Source organism: Drosophila suzukii (genome assembly GCF_043229965.1).
Source record: "Drosophila suzukii chromosome 2 unlocalized genomic scaffold, CBGP_Dsuzu_IsoJpt1.0 scf_2c, whole genome shotgun sequence".
In the NCBI taxonomy this organism is placed as follows: Eukaryota; Metazoa; Arthropoda; class Insecta; order Diptera; family Drosophilidae; genus Drosophila; species Drosophila suzukii.
Window position 1 is genome coordinate 35854593 of NW_027255896.1, and position 13610 is coordinate 35868202.

Below are 13610 nucleotides of genomic sequence, written 5' to 3' on the forward strand. Positions count from 1 at the left end.
GCAGCTATATGATATAGTCGTCCAATTTGTATAAAATTAAATTCGAAATTCAAAACTAATTAAATAATGTTATTTCCAAGCGTAGGAGGTTATGTGTTAAAAGCAAGGAAGAACGCTATAGTCGAGTACCTCGACTATCAGATACCCTTTACTCAGCTAATGGGACCAAAGGGAAATGGAGATATGCAAGCAGCAAGGCGAGATTGAAATGCGCCACCTACCGGCGGTATACAGATTTAAGCGTTATGGGCGTTAGAGTGGGCTTGGCAATTTTTTTTTGGATCAATCGATAGGTATTGACGACACCAATACATTTCAGTTAAAATTTTTTATCTAGCATGAAAATTGTGGGCGCCACAAGCTTTGGCAGTTTGTGGGCGTTAGAGTGGGCGTGGCACTCTGCTGAAACAAACTTGCGCTGCGCAGGAATCTCAGGAGTCTGCATGCCTAATCCCAGTATTGTAGATTGTATAGTTTCCGAGATCTCAGCGTTCATACGGACAGACGGACGGACGGACAGACGGACATGGCTAGATCGACTCGGCTAGTGATCCTGATCAAAAATATATATACTTTATGGGGCCGGACACGCTTCCTTCTGCCTGTTACATACTTTCCGACGATTCTAGTATACCCTTTTACCCTACGAGTAACGGGTATAAACACCGAAGCTATAATTTGTTTCATATTATTTTTCCACCAATTTTCCGATCGTTCCTATGGAAATTCGAAATTGAAAACGAATTAAAAAATTTTATTTCCAAGCTTAGGAGGTTATATGTTAAATAACACCAAAGATATAATTTTTTTTAAATTTTTTTCCCGAAGTTTCCTATGGGAGCTATAAGATATGGTTGTCCGATCCGGCTGGTTCCGACTTATATACTACCTGCAAAACATATAAGACTTTCGGGAAAGTTTCAGCCCGATAGCTTTAAAACTGAGAGACAAGTTTGCGTAGAAACGGACGGACAGACGGACATGGCTAGATCGACTCGTCTAGTGATGCTGATCAAGAATATATGTACTTTATGGGGTCGGAAACGTCTCCTTCACTGCGTTGCAAACTTCTGACTGAAATCATTATACCCTCTGCAAGGGTATAAAAACACCGAAGCTATAATTTTTCGATCGTTCCTATGGCAGCTAAATGATATAGGCGTCCGATTTTGATAGAATTAATTCAAAATTCAGAACTATTAAAAAAAATCTTATTTCCAAGCGTGAAGTTTTTATGTTAAAAAACACCAAAGAATTAATTTTTTAAATTATTCCAATGGGAGCTTTAACATATAGTTGTCCAACCCGGCTGGTTCTGACTTAAAAATATATATTAAGCAAATGAAATAAGACTTTTGGGAAAGTTTCAGCCCGATAGCTTCAAATCTGAGAGACTAGTTTGAGTAGAAACGGACGGACAGACGGACATGGCTAGATCGACTAGTCTAGTGATGCTGATCAAGAATATATATTCTTTATGGGGTCGGAAACGTCTTTTTCACTGCGTTGCAATCTTCTGACTGAAATCATAATACCCTCTGCAAGGGTATAAAAATGACGGCTCAAACAGCCCAATACACCCAGATCTAAAGTTAAGAAAATCGAAATTAAGAACATAATTAACCTAGCCACTTAAATTCTATCTAACTCTTTACAAAGTCCTTCAATATATTACAATGGAATATGAATACGCTATACATAGGATACGCCAACAACTATAACGAACTCTTAATCTTAATAAGACAATTTGACCCGAAAATTATTTTTATACAAGAAACCCATTTAACACCTTTTCAGAACATCCCAGTCCCCGTAAACTTTGAAATTTACCACACATTATCCATCGTAGCCAAAGGCGGAGTCGCCTTACTAATCCAAACATCATTGCAACACACACAAATCCCTACATGGCGTATATTCGATGCCATTGCTCTTGAAGTTCATTCAGCCCCAAATCAAAAGTTCACTCAAAGTGACTTGGAAACAATGTTTCCAATCAATAATACACAAATCTTAATCACAGGCGACTTTAAATGTTGGAATAGCTTGTGGGGATCACCCAAGAAAATTCATACACAACAGCAACTATATCTCCACACATAGCTCATACAGGCACGTTGACTTAACTCTCTGCTCTCCATATCTTAAAATCCACTCTACCTTCAATATTAGCGACACACTGCAAGGAAGTGACCACTGCATTGTTATACAAATGTTTTCCTTACAGAATAAAAGAACAAACAGGTGCCTACCCAGATTTATTATGAACTTAGCAGATTGGGATAAATAAGAAACACTCACGAACAACGTTAACACTAGTTTACCAATAGCATCCAACACCAACAAAGAAGCTAGTAACATAAATAAAATAATTTTACAGAGTGCATACAAAAGCATCCCCGAAACCAAGAACACTAAACAGCACTATTACGTACCGTGGTGGAATAGATAATTATAATTTAAAATCAAAAAAACAGAGCTTGGAGAACATTTAACAAATATATGTGCACTCAAAATTTTGTAAACTTTAAACGAATTAACGCGCTGTACAGAAGGAAACTATAACTTGTATAAAAGAAAGCATACAAATTTTAACATCCAGCATCAGCCCAGACACTAAATGTGAAACTATCTGGAATAAAATATGTACTGTCATTTTCATTCATCATTGTACCTCCGTTCAGATGACAGCATTTTCTCGACATTTTTTATGCAAGCTAAAAACGATTTATTTAACAACAGGCCCCACGACTTACTGCACAGCAGAATTCATGGAACAAATCATAAATTTCATTGAATTTTCTGCAGCCTTAAATAGCCTTAAGGGAATCACACGAGGGTACGACAAAATCAATTTCTCAGTGATAAAGTACGCCGCAAAACCTTTGAAAAATAGAATAGTCCTATTCAACAGCATTTTAAGATCAAACGTACCACAAACATACAAAGTCAGCACAATAGTACCAATCCACAAGCCCGGAAAAGAGAAAACATTGATCGAATCCTACCGCCCTATATCGCTCAATCCCTGCAAATCTAAAATATTAGATAAAATTATCTCCAAAAGACTATGGTGGTTTGTTGCAACAAACAAATTGCTTAACAGTCACCAACTTGGCTTTAGGAAAGGTGAATCGGTTACAGACTTTCTACTGTTTGTAGACGCTTTGGTGAGCCGAGCCCTATCGGAAAAGGACACAATAATTTCACTAGATTTTCAAAAGGCATTCGAAAAATTAGAATTGCACACAATAATATGCCATTTGAAGGCTTGGGGTTGCGGTCAAACGACCCTAATCTATGTAAGCAATTTTATGACGAACAGAAAATCCGAGTACGAACGAACCACACCAAATCTTCACAACGGCATTCCCCAAGGATCTTCACTAGCTGTAATTTTATTTTTTTTATATTAATAGAAAAACACAGAGATCTCAAATCGACCTAAAAAAAGCAAATCCGTAAAACCCAACTTAGACTGTCTGTTCTCTGGTGTTCAATCTCTGGAGCATCATTACCCCTAGATAAATGCAACCACTTACATATATGTAGGAAAAACAAACTGCCGATGCGAAATAGAAACAAGCTTATGTCCGATAAAAACATCTAAAGAAATAACCATTTTCGGACTAACCTTAAACTCATAATACATATAGAACTCTCACATTAACAGATTAAAACAAGGAAGAACGCTATAGTCGAGTACCTCGACTATCAGATACCCGTTACTCAAAGGGAAATGGAGATATGCAAGCAGCAAAGCGAGATTAAAATGCGCCACCTACCGGCGGTAGACAGATTTAAGCGTTAAGGGCGTTAGAGTGGGCGTGGAAAATTTATTTTTGGATCAATCGATAGGTATTGACGACACCAATACATTTCAGTTAAAATTTTTTATCTAGCATGCAAATTGTGGGCGTCACAGGTTTTCTCGGTTTGTGGGCGTTTAAGTGGGCGTGGCAAACTTTTTTTTAGGTCAATCGATAGGTATTGATGAGAACAATACATTTCAGTTAAAATTTTATATCTAGCGTCAAAACTGTAGGAGTTACAGTTTTGGGCGGTTTGTGGGCGTAAGAGTGGGTGTGACAATCTTTTTTTTGGATCAATCGATATATATTGACGAGACCAATACATTTTAGTTAAAAATTTATACCTAGCATGAAAATTGTGGGCGCCACAGGCTTGGGCGATATGTGGGCGAAACGAACTTGCGCTGCGAAAGAAGCTTAGGAACCTGCATGACAAATCTCAATAGCATAGATTTTATAGTTTCCGAGATCTCAGCGTTCATCCGGACGGACAGACAGACGGACATGGCTAGATCGACTCGGCTAGTGATCCTGATGAAGAATATATATACTTTATGGTGTCGGAAACGATTCCTTCTGCCTCTTACATACTTACCGACGAATATAGTATACCCTTTTTCTCTACGAGTAACGGGTATAAACAAAAAATTTTGCTAGGTCAATTAAGTGGGAGCCTCTGAAAGTAGCAATTTTTAACAGTTCATAATATAACATAATATTTTCTAGTGGTGTTAATTTTTTTAAAATTGGTTTTCTCTCAATCTCAATTGTGTATGAAAATGGATTGAGGGCGTCTTTTACTTATTTTTTTTTAATAAAAAACCGAAAGAACGTAAAATTTCCCGATTTTGTTTTTAAGTTTTCTTGTATCTTATTTTCAAAGTAAAAAATTTATCAAATATTAATGGAAATTTAAAAAACTCTAGAAGTCAAATATGCTGATGTAGCTGTTCGACTTCTTCACAAAACTTTAGAAGTCATTACTTTTAACAAGTAAAAAATATTAAATAACTCGTATGTCTTACTTGTTTCCTAAAAGAAACTTTTTCGTTGATTTTTACTGCTATTTTTAGCAAATGAGTGCTTTGCTTTTCGAGTGCTTTTAAGTGCCATCACCAAATGGAGTCATTTCATGAAAAATAAATTCTTTGATTAATTTACTAAGAGAGCTCATCGCCGACTCGATGCGTTTTTTCCTTAGTTTTCAGTAGTTTTAGTTTTAATTGATGGCTCAATTTGAGGTCAAACCATTTTACTAAGAATGCCCACAAGTACGCAGTATTTTTTTTCTTCGGGTTTTAATGTACATTTTGCGCGCCAATATTTGATTTTAGTTTGCCTAACATTTAAAATCTTCTTTTTTCATTCATTCCCGCTTTTTTATTTCTGAAACCAAACAATCGAATGTAATATCGAAAGAGAAATAGCTACTTTTTAGGCTCTTCTCTAAAAAATGTTCACAATTTCTGTCGTTCATACCCAGTCGGACCGTCAGGCATGTGGTGCTTGACACCACAATAATTTCCATAGGAAAAATTCAGGGGTTGGCACCACGTAAACTTTTTCAGGAATTTCCTATGTAAAGCGGACGCCAACGTTTCAGTACTGAACATTTTGGACAGCCTTAATAAAAGCGAATGGACTTTGTCCATAATGGGGATGTGAACCTGCAGCCCTTTTCCATAGGAAAAATGTACATTTTAACATGACCGACTGGGTAAGGGAGGACTTGAGTATGCCTAAAGGTATGCTGCATTTCTTGCACTTCCTTTGGATGAGAACTAAAATATATTATAAAAACATAAATGTAGCATAAATAAATACGTAGTCGAAGGCCTCGTAGCTAGCACTACACCCCCTATGTTAGGATTATTTTTGTAAACTTTACTATAATCTTATAAAAATAAATAAATAAAGCATACTTTTTTTGATGACTTCAAAATATGTCAAATTAACATTAAAAAAATTAAAAAACAATATTTTACAAACAATTTTTTTCTAAAAATTTGATTATAAGAATCTAAAGAGATAACAAGAAGAAAAAAAAGAACATTTTTTAAGTCGATTATTAATTAAACGTTGAAGTGGGAGCCTCCGAAAGTAGCAATTTTTATCGGTTCATAAATCTTTAACGACATAATATTTTATAGCGGTGTTAAATTGTTTTAATTTGTTTTCTCTCATACTTAATCGTGTATGAAAATGGATTGAATGCGTTTCCTAGTTCTTTTTTTAAAAATAAAAAACGGAATAGTATGTAACATATTCCGATTTAGGCTTGGATTATCTATACCATAAAAAACAAGGAAGAACGCTATAGTCGAGTACCTCGACTATCAAATTCCCGTTACTCAGATAACAAACTTTAAAATAAGTTAGCCGCGCACTTTGTTCTCTCTCCCTTGCTCTCATTTCTCGGCTCTGCTTTTGTTTCAGCCAGCGCCAAGAATGAGAAAGCAACACATAAAATAGACAAAAAAACATTTATATTTATGTATGCTTGCTAAACTTACACAATTTTAAGGCACATTCTGTATTTCAAAATATTTGGTTGAATAGCTTTGTTTGAAAGAATTCTATTTGCCGCGGATATTAGATTGCAATTTTTTACGTCCACACACATGCATAAATACATATGTATGTATGTCGTTTTCTGGCTCTAGTGTCAAGGCTTGTCCTAACTACTTTGGTTTGAGAGCATTGGACTGAAAACGGAAAAGTTTTTTTGGGACAATCTATAGGTATTTATTAAGCTAATTCATATTCTTTGAAAGAGATAAATAAAGATATACAGATCTTTAAAGGTTTTTGCCCGTCAATGGGACAAATGGATAAAGGGTTCATTATTCAATAGAATAAGTTAGCCGCGCACTTTGCTCTCTCTGAGCGCCGGCAGGGCTTTTTTCTTTGCCGCTAAGTTCGGCCGGCAACTATTTACATACACACACATACACGCGTAAAAACATTTCGCATTGTCTGGCTCTGACGTCATAGCTTTTTTCTTTGGAGGTTTGTGGGCGTTAGAGTGGGCGTAGCAAAATTTTTTTTTGGTCAATCGATAGGTATTGACAAGACTAATACATTTCAGTTAAAATTTTCTATCTAGCATCAAAACTGTAGGAGTTACATTTTAGGGCGGTTTGTGGGCGTTATAGTGGGCGTGGCAGTCTACTGAAACAAACTTGCGCTGCGTAAGAAGCTCAGGAATCTGTACGCCAAATCTCAATAGCCTAGCTCTCAAAGTTTCCGAGATCTCAGCGTTCATCCGGACAGACGGACAGACGGACATGGCTAGATCCACTCGGCTAGTGATCCTGATCAATAATATATATACTTTATGGGGTCGGAAACGCTTCCTTCTGCCTGTTACATACTTTCCGACGAATCTAGTATACCCTTTTACTCTACGAGTAACGGGTATAATTACAATAAATGTTGTTTCGTGTAGTAGTAGTAGTTCGCTAAAAAGTTCAATCTTTTAACTATCCCAGGAAAGAAACTACAATCTTTGGCAACAAAATTTACTTTAACTTACACACTGGGCCAGTGCATTAGAAAAAATGTGTTAAGTTATTGTTGCATACTTTTGTGTGGAAGATTTTTCGTTTGGTTAACTATTTATAATAGTAAAGTTACATTTCTTATAGTTTCTAAGCCTTCTGCATTGCCGCGTCTAGATTGCCTACAAACCGCCCAAAACTGTGGTGTCTACAGTTTTTATGCTTGAAAAAAATTTGTAACCGAAATTTATTGGACTCGTTAATACCTATTGATTGAGCAAAAAATAAGTTTGCCACTCCCACTCTAACGCCCACAAAACGCTCTAGGTTTGGGCGCCTACAATTTTCATGCTAGAAAACAAGTTTAAGCTAAAATGTATTAGTCTCATCAATGCCTATCGATTGACCCAAAAAAATTGCCACGCCCACTCTAACGTTCAAAAACCGCCAAAGTCCTATGGAGCCCAAAATTTTCATTCTAGAAAACAAATTTATCGGATATGTATTAGTCTCGTCATTACGTATCCATTGACCTAAACGCTTAAATCTGTCTGCCGCCCACATAACCATACATTGAGGTAGCGGGTAGGTGGCGCATTACAATCTCGCTTTGCTGCTCTCCATCTCTTTGGTTCCTTTAGCAGAGTATCGGGTATCGAGAGACTCGACTATAGCGTTCTTCCTTTCTTTAAAATGTTAATATTAAAATATTTAAAATATTAAAATAAATATTAACGAACTAAATGCTCCTAAATATAAGGGCATTCACATGTCGCTGCGCCACGAAAATTGTTGTGCCAACTTTTTGTCGCTAGTCGAACATAATGGAGAGACGGAAAAAAATAAAGGTTGGCCCTGTAGGTCAAGTGGCGCTATAGAAGAAGAAGATTGGTGGCGCTTTAGGCTAGGTGTGTTAGTAAAAAAATCAGAGTTGCTTTAGGCATATCTTTATCCCTATCGCACTCACTTAAGCTAAGGAACGGCTTGGAACGTCCTAGATAAACTTTTTCAAAAATGTGTTTTGCCATTTTAGTTCTTTTCATCCATACCTACATTAACTTGAAATAGAAATTGGTGTAAGAGATATGGCAAATATAAATTAAATTTCAGTCACCGACTACCTCTCATCAAGTGCGGACGTCTCCCGGCAGTTCTATTCGGGCGATTTACGATCAAATTTTCTCTTGTCTCTAACGAACACCCGAACTCCACCAAACAGCAAGCAAAATAGTGACCATGCCCCCCGGGTCCCCCAATTTGGGGGACAACCGCTTTGCTGCCGTTAGTAAAAGCCCAAAAACTTAAAAGAAAAAAAAAACAAAAGCTTTGTTCTACAAGCCTCTTAAAATACAAGAAATCCAATTCTCGGTTCAAAAGAGCCGTCCTGACAGATAAGCGATCCTGCCTGAAAAAATTTACCTCACTAATCTCGCCCCTGTCAGACTCAAAAAAAAATATGGTCCGAAGTCAAGCGCCTAGCGGGAGTGCCTCCCACCCCAATAAAGTGCCTAGTAACCGAAGCTAGGTTTGTCACCAGTGAGAGTAAAATAGGTGAGGAATTTGGTAATACTTGGTCAAATTACTCTGCAGACTGCAATTTCTCTCGGAACTACGTCGATCAAAACATAGAGTAAGAATCTATATAGAGACACCATTTGCTCTGCCCTAACCTCTGCCCAACCTCTGCTGAGAGCCAATTCAAGGTCAAATTTGAAAAACAGAGTAAAAGCGGTGCAAATATATAATTTCCCATAAAATTCACCGCGGGAACGAATTTTAAGTTCCCATCGAACATTTTAAAAACTAGGGAAATTATGGTTTTTCGCCTGGGTGGCATCATTGGCAAAGTCTCAAAAGAGAGTGGCAGAGCAAATGGTGTCTTTATTTAGATTCTTACTCTATGATCAAAAACAAAGCTACGTAAACAGCACTTACCAACCTAACTCTCTATGCAATGCTGCAAAGCAACTTGAGCAAAAATTCACTCTCTTGAATATGGAACTTGCCATTCTAACTTCCAAGGGGAAATGTCCCGGGTACGACAAAATATCGTATGCAATGCTGAAAAATATTCCTCCCACTCTCAAGGAAATGGTCCTTGAAGTTTTCAATCTCACGTTTATTACTGGTACCGACCCACACATCTGGAAATCAGCCACAGTAATCCCTATTCCAAGCCCAAAGAAATCTGACCGCAGCACAAATAGTTTTCGTCCCATCTCGCTCCTCTCCTGCCTTGGGAAAATAATAGAGAAAATGATAGCTCGTAGACTAATGTGGTTTATCACCCCAAAAAATAACCAATCTCTCAATACCAAGTGGCATTTAAAAGGACCCACTGTACCATGGACGCTCTGCTGAGATTTCAACACTTCACGTCGAAGGCCCCTTCAACAAAAAACCACGAATCCATTCTGGATCCGGATTTTGAAAAGGCTTTCGACCGCATAGGGTTACATTCAGTGTTACACAAACTCTGGGGTGTTGGTCCAAGGCTTTATAACCATATCAAAGCCTTTATGACCAATAGAACTTTTAGGGTCCGAGTTAACAAGTCAACCTCAAGACTACACAAGCTCCACAATGGTGAGGGTTCTCCTTTATCGGTGTTGCTCTTTATGGTTGCCTTTGAGCAAATCACCTCTATCTTTAACAGGCATAAAGATATATCCATCTCGCTCTATGCGGACGATGCCTTTATTTTTACCAAAAAAAAAGATCTCGATTCCGTCAAAGAAACTTACTCTGAAGAGCTGGTGCATTGGGGTACTTCATCCGGAGCTTTTCTCTGCATTGAAAAATTTCAGGTCCTACATATATCTTTATATTTAAGTGTTCTTTTTTTTTTTGTCTCAATAAAAAGTAATTCGCCATCACTCAATTAGTCATACAAGAAAGCTAGAGTCGATATTCTCGACCATGTTATAGTGCCGGTACTCAGGCCACGGTTTAAGAAGTGGGTATTCGATACAAAACATTGCAATACGGCTATCTAAAAGTATTTCAATAATTACAGTACATAACCGAATAAGACTCAAGCGAAAATGTATAGAATGTATAGGAAATATCTAAGCAAACAATCAATTTTAGTGCACGTAGTTGCCAACGGTTTTTGATTATTTTCCTGGGAAAATGAAAAGCAAGCTCGTAGCAGACCACATGCCAAATTTGATAGCCCTAGCTAAATTAGATCCCGAGATCCCGGTGTTCGCGGAACATACAATTCGATGGGGCCCCGCAAGTCGAGAGTACCGGGCGCAATGGGACACAAGAATGGGTGAGCTGGTGGCCCATTTTGTTTACATCGTAATAGTAGTTACAATTTAATTCTTCTTTTTACTGTGTGTTTTTTCTTTTTTTCTGTTGCTTTTTTCATCTGTTGATAAACGTGAGACCGCTGCTGCTGCTGCTTCTGCTTTGCATTGTTAGTTTTATTTTTCTATTGAGTTCCACTGCCGGCCAGTTGATGTCGTTGGGGGCCGGGCATCTTTGGATGTCGGTTGAGTGGTGCGGATAAATAGTTTTGGACACACGTCCAGCGGAGTGGGGGGCTCCTAGGCAGAGTTGTGGATGTTCAGGCGGAAGATGTCGTGGGCCACGAAGAAGGTGCCGGCGTTGGCCTTCAGGACGAAGACCTGCAAGAAGGCGTGCGGGGGATCGTCGTCGCACTGTAGCCGTCCGAGGACATTAATCAGCACTTCGCCGTCGAATGTGGGCTGCTAATATACTGTGGTTATCACTCGGGTGATCTTCTGAAAACTCAGACTCTGAACTTTCTCGAGGATCTTGGGTGCACCCTGTATTTGGTGACCTTCGAAGGTCATGAATGAGTCGGTAGCGCTGAAGAAGTTGACCACGTTCGCCCGATTCGCCGGGTCGTCGAATATCGCATAGTACTGCTGCACAAATCCCTTGCCGATGTCCTCGTACTGCGGATTCAGCGACATTTCACTGGGGGCGATGGAAGGCGGTGCGTGCGGTCAAAGGTTACGTTGCTCGTTGCTGGGCACCAGGTGGTCCAGGTAGTGCGGAGTCCGATTCGATCGCGGCAACACGACTTTTTTTTAAAAAAAAAAAAAAAGAAAAAAAAAAGAAAAAAAAAAAAAAAAAAAAAGCACAATTTTAACTTTCCCGAAATTGTATTAAGGAACAAAAGCATAAGCAAAACAGATAATCTAGCAATTGTAGATTGCGGAATCAGGACTACACAACATTCCCAAAAAAATAAAAGAATCGACCTGCCGGCTTATTCCAAAATTGTACACCACTTCAAATCGGTTACTGGCTGACGACTTCAAGAGCTCTTTTAAAGATAGAAGGAAGTATAAATGCGCTTATACTCTCCAAATATGCGCTAACTTTATTAAAGAATTGGACTTACCCCCACCGAACCGCTTCAAGCCGTCCGAGCCATTTCCACCCTGGTCTCAACCAACTATAAACAATAACCTGCGTATCTCAAGCAAGTGTCACACTCCTAGCTCAGTATATCGCATCCGATTTCAAAGCGAAAAGTATACCGATGGATCCAAAACATTGGATTCAACCTCTTTCACGCCAACAACTCCATCATAGCGGGGGGAAGCCTCCCCCTTTACAATTCAATATTCGTTGCAGAAGCCAATGCTATATTAGTAGTCTGCCGCTTTGCCATCGATCACAAGGGGAAATTTGTTGTCTGCACCGACAGTCTCTCTTCTCTGCTAGCAATAAATAACCCCGAGTATTACGACCCCACCATACGGGAGACACAAAGGATAAGCAAAAAGTACTCTACAAAAATTACATTCTTCTGGGTCCCTAGCCATCAGGGCATTCGAGAAAACGAAGACGCAGACCTGGCTGCCCACAACATGGGCCGCTCCCCAACCTTCATGTTTACTCCCGTCAATTGCAAAGATATACACAACTTGATATATCACCACTTTGAAACCCAAACGATGTTGGAATGGAATAGTTTCAACCATAGGTACAGGAGAAAAAATCCTACATGCACCAAAATACATCTTCCAGCTGCGACCGGTAGACACACTCAACAAACACACAAACACCTATAAAAAGGCCAAAATAGTCAAATTTGTAGTTTCTGCTGTGGACTTCCAAACATTGTCCACTTACTAAATAATGGCCCTGGTCTGTCTAGCCTTAGATCAAACTTTTTTGGGCCCCAGCTACCTACACAAACCTTAGAATGCCCATCCGCAGAAAACATTAAAAAAATGCGCGAATTCATTAAAGAATCAAAGCTCTTAATGTAAAAGGTGAAGTAAAATATGAAAAAGAAATGTATATAACCTTAATAAATACCTAGAATAATTAAATCACAACCAGAGTCAAAGGCCACCGCAGCCAGTGCTCGGTAATTTTGCAATTAAGTAAGTCATTGTATGCTTAGCCTAATTTGTTAAATAAATAATAAAATCAAATTTTGCTTCTAACTTTAAGTCGCTAAAAGAGTGATCAAAGCCAAATAAACCTACACTGGTCGACATAAGCATTTTGACGAAACATATATAGTGACGTGTCTGCACTGCGATTTCTCAACGGCCACCAGTTGAAAGATCGAAACCGTTTACAAATAAACAGAATCGCCAATTTCGGCTTTGATTAAAAACGATACAGAAGCTCGAGATCCCGCATTGCAAATAAACAAAGAAAATTGATTAAGTCCGAACGTCAACAATGACGTAATTCAATAAACGTAAAAATCCAATAGGATCGCAAAATCCAATAAGACCGAATTATGTAAACATAAACAAAGAAGTGGCGATCGCATCATCCACCTGCGATTGCGTCACCTAATGCACTAACAGTAAATTCTAAGACGCAAACCGAGGTTTCATTCTAACCAATTCTGTAACATACAATTAGTCTTTTTCCAACGTTCTAATAAAGAATAACCAACGAATATAAAAATCTTCTAAAATTTTTATTCGGGCGAAGAACGACTCATGTAAATATATATATATAAATATACTCATAATTTGAACTTACTTCTTCAAAACATTAATGGAAAGTTAATTTAAATGCCGTTTGAATGATACAATACATTGCTTAACCCATTTAGTACTTATTGAAAATAACGAATTTGTGTAAAAATCTACTTTTTAAACTTTTTCCTCGCCTTGGAAACTCGTCTTGGAAAACTTAAATGCAAAAAGTTTCGTCAAACAAAAATAATAGTAACTACAAAAAAAATTTTCAAAAATCAGTTTTCTTATATTTTGTATCATTTTTTGAAAATGTTTAGAAACATGCATTTGAGCCATACATTTTTTGTTTTCATACAAATTTCTTC

At 38.0% G+C, this 13610-nt stretch overlaps 1 protein-coding gene and 1 pseudogene across 14 annotated transcripts in view; both read right to left on the reverse strand.

The window, feature by feature from the left end:
- The window catches only part of dpr12 (defective proboscis extension response 12), a 348744-nt gene that overhangs the window by 68086 nt on the left and 267048 nt on the right, over positions 1-13610 (reverse strand). The gene's annotated exons all lie outside the window — the stretch shown is intronic.
- On the reverse strand, positions 10148-11390 carry LOC139354106 (probable nuclear transport factor 2; annotated as a pseudogene).